This window comes from Muntiacus reevesi, chromosome 19 (genome assembly GCF_963930625.1).
Source record: "Muntiacus reevesi chromosome 19, mMunRee1.1, whole genome shotgun sequence".
Taxonomy (NCBI): Eukaryota; Metazoa; Chordata; class Mammalia; order Artiodactyla; family Cervidae; genus Muntiacus; species Muntiacus reevesi.
Genome location: NC_089267.1, coordinates 38053539 through 38069136, shown reverse-complemented (window position 1 = coordinate 38069136; position 15598 = coordinate 38053539). Strand labels below are relative to the sequence as shown.

The 15598-nt window shown below is 45.6% G+C and overlaps 1 non-coding gene across 1 annotated transcript; it reads left to right on the top strand.

Moving 5' to 3' along the window:
- The first annotated feature begins 11405 nt into the window (after positions 1-11405).
- TRNAC-ACA (transfer RNA cysteine (anticodon ACA)) lies at positions 11406-11477 on the top strand. The gene has a single exon. It is a non-coding gene; the product is annotated as a tRNA-Cys (tRNA).
- The last annotated feature ends 4121 nt before the right edge of the window (positions 11478-15598 follow it).

The window sequence follows — 15598 nt, the reverse complement described above, 5'->3', positions numbered from 1 at the left end:
ACCTCATTTTCCTTTTAAAAAGTCTTTCGGTTGGACTTCTCTGGTGGTCCAGTGGTTAAGAATGCACCTGCCAATGCAGAGAACACGGGTTCAATCCCTGGCCCAGGAAGATTTCACATGCCGAGGAGCAACTCAGCCTGTACACCACAACTCCTGAGCCAGCACGCTAGAGCCCGGGCTCTGCAACAACAGACGCCACTGCAGTGAGAAGCCTGTGCACCACAATTAGAGAAAGCCCACACTCAGCAATAAAATGAAGACCCAGTGCATCTAAAAATAAATAAATAAAGTAATTCTGTTAAGGCTGAAGGTAAGCTCTTCTGGTGCCCAGAAAACCCTATCGCTGAAAATCTTTAGGCCATTTTTAAAGTTATATCTTTTCGACTCCCCCTTTAGCAACAGGAATCTGACTGAACTAGAGGTGGGCTGAGATGTGGACCTAGAATGGCTGTGGCTAGCCTCTGCACCAGAAGGAGCAGGGAAATGGTGGCTGGCACTGTCCAAAAGCTGAGGTTGCCTGGTTTTGTGACTATTTCATTTAATACATGCCAACACTACGGGTTTTTAGTAAAACCTGATTAGGAGGCAGTTATTTTATATATAATAATGCACAGAGGTTGGTTTCAAATTAAACAGGGTCTTCATATTTGAAAAAACAGGTGTGCATTCCTCAACATGAGAAAGTTTTCTGATTGGAACTCCCAGGGCCAATAATGATAGCTGTTTCTTTATTAGGGAAATACGTTCAAGAAATAGTCCATCGAAACCTCTAGTGGGACAAACATTTCCTATGGAGGACCACGCAGTAGGGCTTCCTTCTTCGGTCAGAAGGCAGCGCTCTCTGGGGCCCACGTAGAAAGGGGAACTCTGCCCAGCCTTGGGGTGGGGATTTCAGGACAAAGACAGGAAGGAAGGAACCCTGCAGAAGGTGGAGCCCTGACATCCAGGCTAATGAGAGCCCCCCATCTGGGATGGAGCCCAGATAGAGATGCTCGACCTCTTGAATGACTCCTCAACCTTAGAAGTGAGCTGCAAGACTTCTGGCTGTTGATCCTTGCCATCCCCAACCAGATAACCACCAACCTTTTATGTGGCTCTTCCTGTCTTAAAAGCTCCCTCCCTCCTCCAACTGAGGCCTCCAAAGGCTATGAGAGGGTGGCTGCCTAACTAAAATGTATGCATTCACTTATTCCTTGGTTTAAGCACATCTCCGGCTAATTCATTCAACAATTTTTTTTTTTGGTACATGTGCCATGTGCTAGATTGGATAGAAGCACAGAGACTTAGGTGTAGCGTAGAATTAGGGGCCAGGTCTCCCGAAGTGTGTCTGCCAGTTGCCAGAAAGGAAAAGGTAGCTTGCTATATGGCAAAGCAGGACCATTATAGGATTAGACCTGACCGCCTGCTCCATTTAAGCTCTTTGCTAGAGACTGAAAATATACTGGCAAACAAAACATAGGTTCTTTCCTCAAGGAATTTATAGTCTGTAAACAATACAGGCAAGACAGGGGCACCTTGGATCTGTAATGGTAACTGTGGTATAGGTTGGAAGTACAGGGCATCGGGGAGGGCACAAAGGAGGGCACCCAGGCCAGCAGGACTTTGCTTGGTAGGTAAAGACAAGATTTGAAACAAGGCTTCATGTGGACACCGTATCCATTGGTTCCCCATCGGTGTGCAGGAGTCCCTTCACCAATGTGCTACCGATTTTTAATCAGTGTGTCCAACTCATTCAATGACCCCCAAGTGTTCAGACAGCAGGACTGTGTTGTCAGACTGAAATGGGGCTCAGCTGGTTGAGCGACATAACGTGGAGTGGTTACCACTGTTACAGGTAAGAGATGAGAGGTGGAGCTCAGTCCAGTCCCTTCAAAAGGGAGAGCTCCTGCACATGGGCTGTAGGAGAAGCTGGCCCCAGACCCCTGGACAGGTAGCTCAGGCAGCAATCGCTCTGCTCAAACACTAGGCCGCTGTGGAGGAATGACAGGAATCTGACAATCACTGGGCTGTGTCATGGGAAGGTTTGTTTTGCAAAGATTACTGACCAGTTTTGCACTGTTCTCATCTTTTCAACACCTTCACATATATCACCAAAGGTTTTGGTATTAGAAAGACTGTTGGGATCATACGCACACACACTGAAAATTGCTTCATTATCGTCTAAGACTCAGAGAAGCTAAGGGATTGCCTTTTCTGCTTTCAGCCTCGGTAACAACAAACAACCTAGTCTGAGCCCATCACACGCCACTCTCTTGCTCTGAGAGGGTAAAGCTCACCCATGAAAGGGTTTAATCAAACTTTCTCTTTTGCCATGAATGACAAAGTGATTTCTCTATACATTTTTTGAAAAATTGCTTTCATTGTGAGAGTTTGACTTCACTCCTACTCTCTGAAGAAAGGGCAGAGGAGATATTAACATTCTTTGGTACTACAGGCAACAAATTATCCACAAAAACTTTCAGGGCTGGAGCCCTGTGCAAACACAGCCCAGGACCACAGCCTCCTTCCTGGTTGGCAGCCTGAGGCGGGGAGACCTCTCCTTACCACGGGGGGTTCTTATGTTTCTGGTCCTCCGGGGTGGTATTTAGCAGTCACCTCACAGGCTGGACTGCTTGAAGATTCCACTCTTTGGGGATATTCAGACACTGAATTTGAAGAAGCACCGCTCACTCTGCACCAAACCTGGCCAAATGCACCCAGAGGAGGCTTCCCCTCAGGTCACACAGACAGTCTAGTCTGAGGCGAGGAGCTGCTGGAGGAACTCTGGGGCGCCGGGAAGTGGGTCAGTGGAATGGACTCGGAGAGCTGGAGAGGCAGTTTAGAGCCATAAAGGGCCTGAGGAAATAGCTTTTCCCTCTCCAGATGCTCTTAAAGGACCACTTAGGTATCCCTACCATCAAGTTCAGGTTTATCTTAATTCACTCTCCTCAAGTCAACCCTGCCCAGCAACAGACAGCCACTCTGAGGGCGGGTCCTGCTGGGCTAGGGGCTGTCCCTGCAGAGCAGAGGCAGGCAAGTGCCGCGCAGGTTTGAGTAACAGGCCTTTGCATATGTTCTCATGTTAATTCTCACAGAAAGTCTGTGAGACACTCACTATGTTCCACGTGGGAGAATGACCTTTCCCCCTGATTGCTCACTCCTCTTTACTCTCCTCTTCCCTCACAGCCAGGCCATTAGGGACCACAGCCATGACGAAGGAAATGATGGGAGCATTTCTCTCACCATGTCCCTGAGCCAGTGACAGGGGAGAAAGGAGAGGACTGTTGGAACTGCCAAAATGCCTGATGATTTTGAAAAAGCGGAAATTCTCTTTTGCTTCCCCTCCCCACTGTGGGCTTCACTCCCCCTCTACACACACACACACACACACACACACACACACACACACACACACACACACAGGAAAAATGACAGGGAAGCAAGTGTAGGCTTTGGAGGGTCCTGGAGAGAGCAGCTGTGGCAGGTTATCGTTTTCAAAGATGTTCCACCATAGCAATGTCCCCCATTCCACATACTGTCCTTACGAGTGACTGTGACAGCTTTCCCAAAGACAGGTGGGGTCTATGTCCCCTCCCTTTGAGTCTGGACAGACTAGAGATTGTCTGCATCTCTAGGTCCCATCTGATCTCTGCCTGATCTCTGGGACCTGCAGAATTCCACCCACCACGCCTAGCCCATATTCTTCACAGACATCTCTGGTGATAGCTCTATTCCAAAAATGGCTCTCTATCTAAACTTTTTTAAGCAGTTAGAAGAAAGGTTAAAAGGTTCTTTCTAAGTCTTTTGAATGCTGACTGTTTTCATGATCAAAATAATCTATGTGCCATTTTGAGGGTGGCAAACTTTACTTCCCTCTAATCTTCATGCTCAATTCTCTAAATTTTTCATTTGAATATCATATTGCAGCTGCCTCTGGTCAGAGAACTTGTGGGTGAGTCCATTTTGAGATGAACATGGTGAGCTTCTCTAGTTCTGTTTGGGACAAAGTCAAGGAAAATATTTTACTTGGGCCAAACCATTAACAAGAGACAACAAAGCAAAACAATCAGAGTAGAGGGTAACACAAAAAATTGATTCTGACATCAGACAGCTACCTGGGTGCTCAAAACCTTATGCAGTGACTTTCCAGCTCTGGCTTCACTTGGGGAAAAAATTCAAATGTTGCTTTAAAGCACTGTATCAAATTAGGTAAAACTCCTCTGGGAAAAAATATTATAGTTAAAATGTCATTGCTTTCTCTGATTCTTGTAATTCTGCAGCCTCATTCTGGGGGAGATGATGAGTTTTAATTTTTTTTTCATGAATAATGCAATGTGTGAACCAACAAACATGGAGAAAGATGATATTAACACATGGTTACTGTGTCCACATGGCTACTGAGGGTGAAGCTCCCCTCCACAGAGCACACCACATTTTCTAGATTCAGGGAGGTATTTCCAAGATGGGTGATCTAGCTTCTGACCTCCCAGCATTGGGTTGAGGGCAGGGGGTGGGGGTGAAGTATAAGATTATAGCTGGCAAGTGTGGGAAATTCATATATAAAATTAGAGCTGGCAGGTGTGGTGGAAGAGAAAGGCAAAAGAGGGAGAGAAAAGCAAGAGGGGCAGGCCTTTAAGAGCATGGCCTGGAGCTGATATTCCCAGGAGCCACTGATGGTCACCCAGAGCACTTCAGCTCTGAATATGACAGTGTGCACACTCCTGGGTGGGAACAGGAACTGTGTGTGCAGGGGAATTCTGCCGAACATTCAAGTAGGGTCTGAAGACTTCAGTTGTCCAAATGGAACCAAGCAGGACCCCTCCCCCATATCCCCTGCTTTAGCGCCTCTCTAAAAGGTAACAGTTCCTCTCTAAAAGGTAACAGTATCTGACCTGATACACATTTTCTGAATTGTTTCACAGATGCTAAAACTCTGACCAAGTTGATGAAGTTAACTGCTTGGCTATGTGTTCACAGGATCATGAACACGTAGTCCCCAGACATACTGGAGCCTGACGATGGATGATGTTAACTCCTGTGACCCTGCCCTGTTCTTACCATCAACCAATCAGAGAACTGTGCACAAGTTGATCACACACTGAGACGCTGTTCCCTCACCTGGCCTTTAAAAACGCTTTGCTGAAATCCATCTGGAGTTCAGGCGTTTCAACCCTAGCTGTCTTGGACTCCTCGTGTGGTGTCCTGCTTTCCTTCACAGTCTGGTGTCAGTAGATGACTTTACTGCACACGGGAGAGCAGACCCAAGTTTGGTTCAGTAACACAAAAGCAGGGTGAATAAAAAACCTTTTTCTGTATTGTCACATAAAGCAGGAATAGAGCAAAACACATACACAACTGACTATACAAGGAGCGTGAAGTCCCAAATGACTGAAGGCATCTCTTCTTCCCAAGACCTTTGTGCCTCATCCAGGCCCTTCCTAACTTTTTTCTCTTCCAGGAAAAGGACTTGATTCTACCTTTGAGAACAGCGCTGCATGGGAACCAGTCACCATGGGGCCAGAGTGGGGTGGGGGAAGGCCTGCAGGGTTTGTGACCTCCCTCTGATTGGTTGGGGGTGAGATAACAGTTTCCAGGGATCTCAACCATCAGCCTTCAGACTTCAAACAATCTGGGGTCCGTGTCCTTGTGCTCAGCCTGAAGTTCTCTCTTTCACGTGGGTGGGGGTCTTAGTTCCTATAGAAGAACTCAAAGATGTATTATTCTATGTATTCCTTGAAGGGGAACCGGGACTCTGCCCCATAGCTGTGCTATTGTTTAGTGACTGCTCTTCCTCTGTTCTTGCATTCCCTCCCTTCCATAATTAGTAAATCTTCGGACCTGCCCTTTGAAACTCAGGGAAGGCCTAGAAGGCTGAAGGCTGTCACCTAAACAAGAAATGGGGCACATGGAAAGGCTTTTGTATCTGGAAGGACCACATTGTTTCAATCCCCCCTTTTCTTTGATACTCCTCAGTCTTGTGGGGAACAGGTGTAAGAATCATAAGCTCAGCAGAGGAAGTTCATTTTAGGGGGACTGGGTTTTATTTCTTTGTATCTATCTCAGCACATAACCCATATCTGCTACGTTATTGGCCTTCAAGGAACGTGTGTGAATGAGTGTGTGACCAGTGGTTGTTCTAGAGGTGCAGTTGGAGAGGCAGATGACTGTGGGCTGTGGCCCCGAACTCTCACCTGTTCTCAGCCTGTGTGTGGACTGCTGGGCACAGTGGCTGAGGGCTGATCCACAGGTTTTCTCTGGCTGGTCTTCCAGCCCCTGAAAAAAATCTTACTTCTCAGAAGATTCTGCTTTAGCAACTCACTCTGCAGTCTCAGGAAAAGTTTTCATCAAAGAAGATAGCGTCAATCTCTGAGATTAGCTGGATTTGCTATTAATTTATGGGTTAGAGTTTATTCTTCAATTTCAGCACTCTCTTCAAAATCTTCTTTTCCAAAAATGGCTTGCAGTTAAGCAGTTGAATTTCCGCTCTGTCCTGTTGCTTTATGCATATCTCTGTAACCTTAAAAAAAAAAAAAAAAAACAAGAAAAACACCTTTCTGTCTCAGCAACTGATCTTAGCTGTGCTCTTTCACGTGAGCTAGATTTATATTTGCTTCAGAGGTGTTTTTCCTCCCTCCCCTCCCTGTTTACCAGTTTGCTTGCTGCCATTAAGAATAGTTTTGTGAATTTTTGTTTTTAGAATATTTTATTTATCCAAGAGCAGTCAGTGCTGGGAGGAGGAGGAGCTGGTGAAGAATCCCTGGCACCAGCCTGACTGCACAATCCCAGGTTCATGCAAATCCCCGTGCTGAAAGCAGAGCGGGTAGCACCCTGCCCCCTTCTGCTAACAGGGCGCTTCTGCTTCTGAGTTGGTCCTGTGAGATATCCACTGTCCTCCTTGGCAAAATGAGAGAGTATCTGCTCTCATGACCCTGGTAGCTGGGGGGCGGGGTGGGGGGAGTGGAAAAAGGCGAGTGAGAACCATCTGGAAGCTCTGATAAATACTGAGGCCCTGGCTCTGCCCCGGGACTCTGTTAATTGGTCAGGGGCTGGGCCTGGGCACCAGCATTTCTGAGTGTCCCAGGGGATCCTTCAGGGTAGCCTGAGCTGGGAGTTGGGGAGCTAGAGTAAAGCCAGGACTGAATGAGGCATGCTTCTTAGTGTCTGTAGCATCAAAACTTCTCAAAAACTTCTGAGTAGGTCAGAAGTTTGGATAAATTGACTTTCTAATCTGTAAAGTTTAGAAATTATATGTCTCCTGAGAAACTGGTATGCAGGTCAAGAAGCAAGAGACAGAACCAGACATGGAACAACAGACTGGTTCCAAATTGGGAAAGGAGTATGTCAAGGCTCTATATTGTCACTCATATATTTAACTTATATGCAGAGTACATCATGCAAAATGCTGGGTTGGATGAATCACAATCTGGAATTAAGATTGCTGGCAGAAATATCAACAACCTCAGATATGCAGATGGTACCACACTAATAGCAGAAAGCAAAGAGCCTCTTGATGAAGGTGAAAGAGGAGAATGAAAAAGCTGGCATAAAACTCAGTTCAGTTCAGTTCAGTTCAGTAGCTCAGTTGTGTCCAACTCTTTGCAATCTCATGGACTGCAGCACACCAGGCCTCCCTGTCCATCACCAACTCCCAGAGTTTAGCCAAACTCATGTCCATTGTGTTGGTGATGCCACCCAACCATCTCCTCCTCTGTTGTCCCCTTCTCCTCCTGCCCTCAATCTTTCCCAAAAAACTCAACATTCAAAAAACTAAGATCATGGCATCCGGTTCCATCACATCATGGCAAATAGATGGGGAAAAAAATGGAAACAGTGAGAGATTTTATTTTCTTGGGCTCTAAAATAACTGCGGACAGTGATTGCAGCCATGAATTTAAAGGACGCTTGCTCCTTGGAAGAAAAGCTATGACAAACCTAGACAATATACTCAAAAGCAGAGACATAATTTTGCCAACAAAAGTCCGTATAGCCAAAGCTATAGTTTTTCCAATAGCCGTGTATGGATGTGAGAGTTGGACCATAAAGAATGCTGAGCGCTGAAGAATTAATGCTTTTGAATTGTGCTGGAGAAGACTCTTGAGAGTCCCTTGGACAGGAAGGAGTTCAAACCACTCAATCCTAAAGTTAATCAGTCCTGAATATTCATCGGAAGGACTGGTGCTGAAGCTCAAACTCCAATCCTTTGGCCACCTGATGCAAAGAGCTGACTCACTGGAAAAGACCCTGATGCTGGGAAAGATTGTAGGCAGGAGGAGGAGGGGGCGACAGAGGATGAGATGGCTGGAATGGCATCATCAGCTCAACGGACATGAGTGTAAGCAAACTCCATGAGATAGTGAAGGACAGGAAAGGCTGGCGTGGTGCAGTCCACAGGGTCACAAAGAGTCAGACATGACTGAGCGACTGAACAACAATAAAAACCTGCAGTCTCTGACTCAGTGAGTGATGCTGGTTTGAGCTCAGGAAATTCAGTGGAGAAAAAAGGAAAAAAAGGCTTGATCTTTATAGCTACTAACAGGCTGTCAGCCAGATGCTTTAAAAAAAAAAGTTAGAATTAAAACATTGCTTTGGAAACAACCTTGCCTCCATGTGAGATTAAAAACAACAACAATCAAAACAAAAACACCAGTTATGTTTTAAGACATTAGCAGTATTAAGGGATACTTAAGTACAATAAGCAGAAGTTGACCTCATTCTTAAATGTGACTTTCCCAGAAACTGCTCTATGTCTCTGTCAAACAGCCTCATCTCTGGTCTCTTGATCTGCTCTTAAATCAGTGAGTGAGTGTCTGGAGACATGGTGGGCTAGATGGTACCACACCCTTCCCCCATCCTGGGTGCTGAGCTTTAGAGGCCCCAGCTCCGGCCCGGGCCCCACTGTGCTCCTCCCCCTGGGCCAGGAACCCAGGGGTTGGGGAGGGGGGGGGGACCTGCTCACAGTCGTAGGCCCTCCCCCTCTGTGCCAGGCCCTGGGTATTCAGGACTCAGTATACCCTCCTTGCTATAGACTGAATATTTGTGTCCCCCCAAATATATATGATAAAACCCTAATCCCCAACGTGATAGTATTAGGAGGTGAAGCCCTTGGGAGTTAATTAACTGGTTATGAGAGAGAGAGAGAGAGAGATCTCATGATGGGATTAGTGCCCTTACAAGAGACTTGAGGGAAAAAACTCTCTCTTTACCGTGTGAGGACACAGCAAGAACGTGGCCTTCTGCAAACCAGGAAGAGGGTCCTCACCAGACACTGAATCAGCTGGCACCTGGATCTTGGACGTCACAGCCTCCAGAAGTATGAGAAATAAATGTCTGTTGACCTAGCCTTTCAGTCCATGGTTTTCTGTTAGCACAGCTCAAGCAGACAGACACTACCCCAGAGTCCCTGAGCCCCTGCTGGGCCCTGAGTGGGCCTCCACCCCAGGCCGTTGTCCCATAGCCGTCTGCTTTGCTGGCACTTGTCTCCCAGGGGCCTGGTGGGTGGCCCAGAGTAGCTGTTGGCTGAAGTGCCCCTTGTGTGGAAATGGAGACATAGGTGGCACAACAGGATGGGGTGTGCCATACGCAGGCCTTGCTGTCCCACCACATTCAGACACTGCACTGAGATCCTAAATGTGAAGTTGGTCCTTCCAAGACATCATGAAGAATATTTGTCAAAATGAGAAGGCAGTTAATGAGCTTGATTTATGACTTCTGCAGAGTTAGACCTGTGGGGTATGTGCCCTCTTTGCGTTCCTATGTGCAGGTCCATAGTGTAATGTATACACAGTACTCCACGTGCAAAACACACAACCCAACTGTCTTCACGTGCCAAGGGCCTTTCTGCATTTTTATTGCCTATTCTGAAGAAGCTGTGTAGAGAGATCACTTCTGTTTGACAAGTGTTTCTTTTCATTCCAATCAGATTTTCCACCCCTTGACTTGTGCTCCTATAGTCATGTGAGAAGCAGTTACTTTATGAGCAGTAGGCTGATGATAAAACCCCTATGGCACTCTTCTGAACAGTAGGGCAAATGTTAACAAGTAAGTAATTTCTTCTTTAGTGGAAAAACAATTCCACAAGCACCTGCTTCCTAGCTCAGTTAGTCACTCTTCCTTTGAGTCCCAGTAGGATGCATATTTCACAGTCCTTGCAGAAATGTGTTTTATTCCCTTTCTCTCCACAAGGTTCAGAACTGTTCAAGAGCAGGTGTTGTATCTTCTTCCCCTCAGAGTCCCAGCACCCAGGTGAAGCACGGTGTCCTTAACTCTAATGGTCAGCTTTCTGAAACATTTATTCTTGATTCTGAGCAACTCTGTTTATTATTAGCATTGTGGTATATTGCAACTGTACATACAAATTAGACCATCAGAATTCTGTTAACTGTTATTAAAAAACAGGTGACTTTTAATGTAAAAACTTATGCTAATGCGGGGCAGCAAAGGAGACACAGATGTAAAGAACAGACTTTTGGACTCTGTGGGAGAAGGCAAGAGTGGGATGATTTGAGAGAACAGCATTGAAACAAATATATTACCATATGTAAAATAGACAACCAGTGTGAGTTCCAGCATGAAGCAAGCAGAGCACCCAAACCAAGTGCTCTGGGACAACCTAGAGGGATAGAGTGGGGAACGAGGTGGGAGGGGTGTTCAGGATGGGGGTGATACATGTATACCTGTGGCCGATTCATACTGATGGATGGCAAAAATCATCACAATATTGTAATTATCCTCCAATTAAAATAAATAAATTTTAAAAACACGTTAAAGGATATGGTGAAATATTTTTTTATATGGCATTTCTCTTACTACATAAATCTTTCTACACACCTTTGATTACTCTCTTAGATAAATTTCTAGAGAGGGATCTGCTGGATCAGGGGGACCATGCATATTTTAAAAGCTATTATTGATTCACACAAACCAGCTACTGTACTGACTGTTTAATTCAATGTTCTCTCTCCTCCAAGGCTTGGGGACCCACTTGGGGAGAGGGCCTGTGCTGCTCTTTCACGCTTCCTCCTCCCTCACACTGATAGCTTAGAGGGAATGATGTTGGATTCATGATCCCTGAAGAAGAAGAGTTACCTTTGGGACCAGGGACCAGGCTTGATCACTCAAGAGCTTTTGTGTAGCAGAGTTTCATTAAAGTATAAAAAGGGACACAGACAGCTTATGACATAGACATCAGAAGGGGGAAGGAGAGTGCCCCCCTCAAGAGTCTTATCAAGGCCTTATATACTTTTACCAGACCCACTCCCACAACATACATCTTAAATTAACAAGATTAGAACTAACAACAGAAAGGTCTTACCAGACCCACTCCCACATAAGATAATCAAGATTAGTCAGAAGGCTCCTGTTAAGGAGAAACATGTCCTTGAACAAGATTCGATGTTGTTATATAATCATTAGTACAGAGCTTTACTTCCCTGGTGGCTCAGATGGTAAAGTGTCTGCCTACAACGCAGGAGACCCAGGTTCAATCCCTGGGTCGGGAAGATCCCCTGGAGAAGGAAAGGGCAGTCCACTCCAGTACTCTTGCCTGGAAAATCCCATGGACGGGGAACCTGGTAGGTTATAGTCCATGGGGTCGCAAAGAGACTCGACTGAGCGATTTCACTTTCACTTTCTTTCACAGAGTTTGAGGAAAAAAATATCCTTGAGCAAGATGAGTTTTTTTTGTTGTGTAATCATTGGTGGTGGAGTCGCTCAGTCATGTCCAACTCTTTGCGACCCCATGGGCTGTAGCCCACCAGGTTCCTCCGTCCATGGGATTTTCCAGGCAAGAGTACTGGAGTGGGCTGCCATTTCCTTCTCCAGGGGATCTTCCCGACCCAGGGATCGAACCCGGGTCTCCCACACTGTAGACAGACACTTTACCGTCTGAGCCACCAGGGAAGTTCGTGTAATCATTAGCTCTGGGCTTAAAGCAAGTTAGTATTAAAGGTTGTTGTCATAACAACTCAGAGTTTGTGACTAAGACAAAGCTACGTAGAAAAAAAAAAATGCTTGCCCTTTTCTCCCTCTGGAGAGCCCCAGACCCCGTTCTCCTCCTTGGGGACCTTGGACTTCTTATCAACCTACCTAAGAATCAAATTAACTCTCTCAACACTCTGCTGCTTCCAGGTGCTCCAGGGCAGCACAGGGCGAGCTGTGCAAAAGAGAGACAAGGAGCAAAAGTCTTAGTATTTGGTGTGGTCTTTGTCCTCTGGGTATTGGGCATCCAGATGCTTGCTGTCTTGTTGAGCATGTGGTGAGTTCTTCAAGAGTCTATGGGATGCCTCCTCTCAACAGTTACCCCACATGGAGATGTGCTTCCACCGGACCTTGCCCCACTCCAAGTCCAGCCCCAGGTTCTTGCTGCTGGTCATCCCCTGGGCAGGGATCCAGAAAAGCAGTACAGCTTGACTTCCTTCCACAGCACCCACTTAGCCACAAGCAACTCACACTCCTCGCTACATCTACACATTGAAATTGGGGATTGGGCACAGAATCCTCTTAGTAATTATTTGAAATCTGAAGACTACTTAATGGGAAATATTTATTGAATGCATTTATTGATATGTATTTAATGGCTTTTGCTAAATGAAGAACTTAAATGTCCAAACCCACATAATCCCATGTTTGTAAAATACATATTTGATATCTATAGATTCACAGAAAAAAAATCATTAGAGGAACATTCACAACATCACTGTCTTCCCAGAAGGACAGAATTGTAAGTGATTTCCCTCACTGTGTTTTTGGGAGTTCTTACATTTCTATAAGGACATGTTATTAATACTTATTTTGATAAGTAAAAAATTATTTCTGAAAAATAAAATGTTAACTTCCTTCCTATTCACATCCCCCACAAATGTTCTTTTTCCTTATTAACTGTTGAATTTTCACTACCAGTGAAGCTGTTCTCTTTCCAAGCTAATGAAGGAGCAGAAATGAAAGCCACATACACTGGTACTAAATTCCCAACAGTCAGCAAAAGCACACACGTGCTGGACCTGCTTCAACAAAGGATGGTGGAGCTCAGATAAGGCAGCCTCGTCAACAAGTGTTTGAGGAAGAGTGCTTGGAGCAGAGGTTGCATCTGGGTGAGCATTGGAAACACCTGGGATGCTCTAAAAACAACTGATATCCGGCAAAAGGAGTAAAAACCTGGAGTGATTCCAATGTGCAGCCCAGGTTAAGAACCCCAGCCAACGGGTGGGAGCCTCACCTGCAAGCCTGTTTGCCTCATTATTCCTGCACCTTCTGTGGGAGTTTCCTGTGTCTTTTCCTATATAAATTGTCTGAAAGTATTTGATTACAAACATAGTTCCCCAAACTATACTAAATGTAGGTGGCAGGAAGACAAAGATTACAAGCTTTATGCTGAATGGAATAATGTCTCCAAAAGATTTATGTCAACCTGGAACCACAGAATGTAACTCTATTTGGAAAGAGAGTTTTTGAAGATATAATCAAATTAAGATGCAATCATACTGGCATCGCAGCTTCCCTGGTGGCTCAGTGGTAAAGAATCTGCCTGCAATGCAGGAGATGAGGGTTCAATCCCTGGGCTGGGAAGATTCCCTGGAGAAGGAAATGGCAACCCACTCCAGTATAGTTGCCTGAGATCCCATGGACAGAGGAGCCTGGTGGGCTACAGTCCATGGGGTTGCAAAAGAGTCAGACACGACTTACTAAACAACGAAGTCAATGACTGGTGTCCTTATAACAAGAGGGAGATCTGGAGATACCGACATACATGATGGGAAGATGGCCATGTGAGGGTGGAGACAGAAATGGGAACTATACATCTATAAGCCAATGAATGCCAAGGACAGTCAGCCATCACCAGGCGCTAGGAGAGAGGCAGGGAAGAGAGTTTCAGAACCTCCAGAAGAAGCCAACCCTGCTGACATCTCGGTTTTGGATTTCTGGCCTCCTGAACTATGAGAAAATAAACCTGATATTTTAAAGTACCAAGTTAGTGATAATTTGTTACAGCAGCCATAGGAAACTCATCCAGGCTGCTTCCACAGTCTTCCCTGGAAGCAGAGAAGCGATGCAGCAATTACATCTCTGTAAGAGGGAAGTGCTCTCTTCAGCACAGCTCTTTTCTGGATCTCAAAGGTCTCTCCTCTGCATGCCCACTTCTATTTGTATGCATGGAAAAAATACATCTTAGATAATGCATGTCAATTTTCTTTCAGTATGTATGGCACAGGAGCTATTTGGTTTGCAAGGTAGGGAAAAAAAAAACAACACTATACATTTTGTTCCATTGCTTTTCCTAGTTCAGGCAGGAGATGTTTCTTATTAACAGTCACTCACCTGTTTACTAATGAGAATCGCCAGGCTTTGAAAAGCAATGACTTCTAAGTAAAACAAGCACTTGTTTGAGTCAGAAAAGACTGTACATATTGTAAACAAGGTACGATATGAACAGGAGTTTTCGATTTCTGCTTCAATTTTGAAAAACTTCTTTCATCAAGATTATCTTTAACACAAAATGGGAGGATGGTGGCTGAGGCCTTAAGGGGCCATTTATTTCCTAGCTTTTTGGGCAGCACCAACTATGTAAATTAAGCTTCTTTCAACCGGATGAAGAATTACTGCATGCCTTCTGTGTTAGGCAGTGGTGGTGAAAAACAAGAGGTGTGACTGAAATTCTGTTTGAAGAGAAATTACATCTCAAGTCACTTGCCAACTGGAGCAGCTAAGAGGAGAGCCACCCATCTCCACCCAAGAGGGTAGGAGACGTACTGGTGGAGAGCAGGACAGAGTGGGGCGGCAGCACAGCAGAGAGTGGGGGAAAGTGCTGTTCTGACGGCGAACATCTACATCCAGAGCGCGGGACGCCCCACACTCTTCCTCTGTCCCCACTTCAGGAGGCTGGCACCAGGTGTGCAGATGGCACAGATGGCGTTTGGGGTGACGGAGGGAGGGGGAGGGAAGAAGAAATCCAAGTCCTCCCTGAATCACTTTACTGTCCTACAGATCCCCCACTAAAGTCTACACATACATGGACAAGCCCCTCCCTCCATACACACACAGAGCTTCCATCAACCTTGTAGGGTTTAGTGAACAGTATACCCAGAGAGGGCTTCCCAGAGGATTCAGTGGGTAAAGAATTTGCCTGCAATGCAGGAGGCATAAGAGACTCAGTTTCGATTCCTGGGTTGGGAAGATCCCCTAGAGGAGAACATGGCAACCCACTCCAGTATTCTTGCCTGGAAAATTCCATGGATGGAGCAACCTGATGGGCTACAGTCCAGAGGGTCACAGAGTCGGACATGACTGCAGGGATGGAGCACGCATGCATACTCAGAGAACTCCCTAGCGGTACAACAGTTAGGACTTTCACTGCTGAGGACTCGGGTTCAAAGCCTGGTTGGGGAACTAAGATGCCCAGTCCTGTGGCCAACAACAAACAAACAAAAAACCAGTGTACTCAGACACTGGAGAAATGTTTTTAACATAAAAAATGGATTTCAAAATAAGTAAATAGCGAAAACCAAATTCAACAGAAAGAGATAGGAAAAATAAAAATAAAAAATCTTAATAGCCGTAGAGAGAATGCACCCCTAAGCCAAAAAGAACTTGCTATTAAAAAGGAATGTGACTCACAATAGCCAGG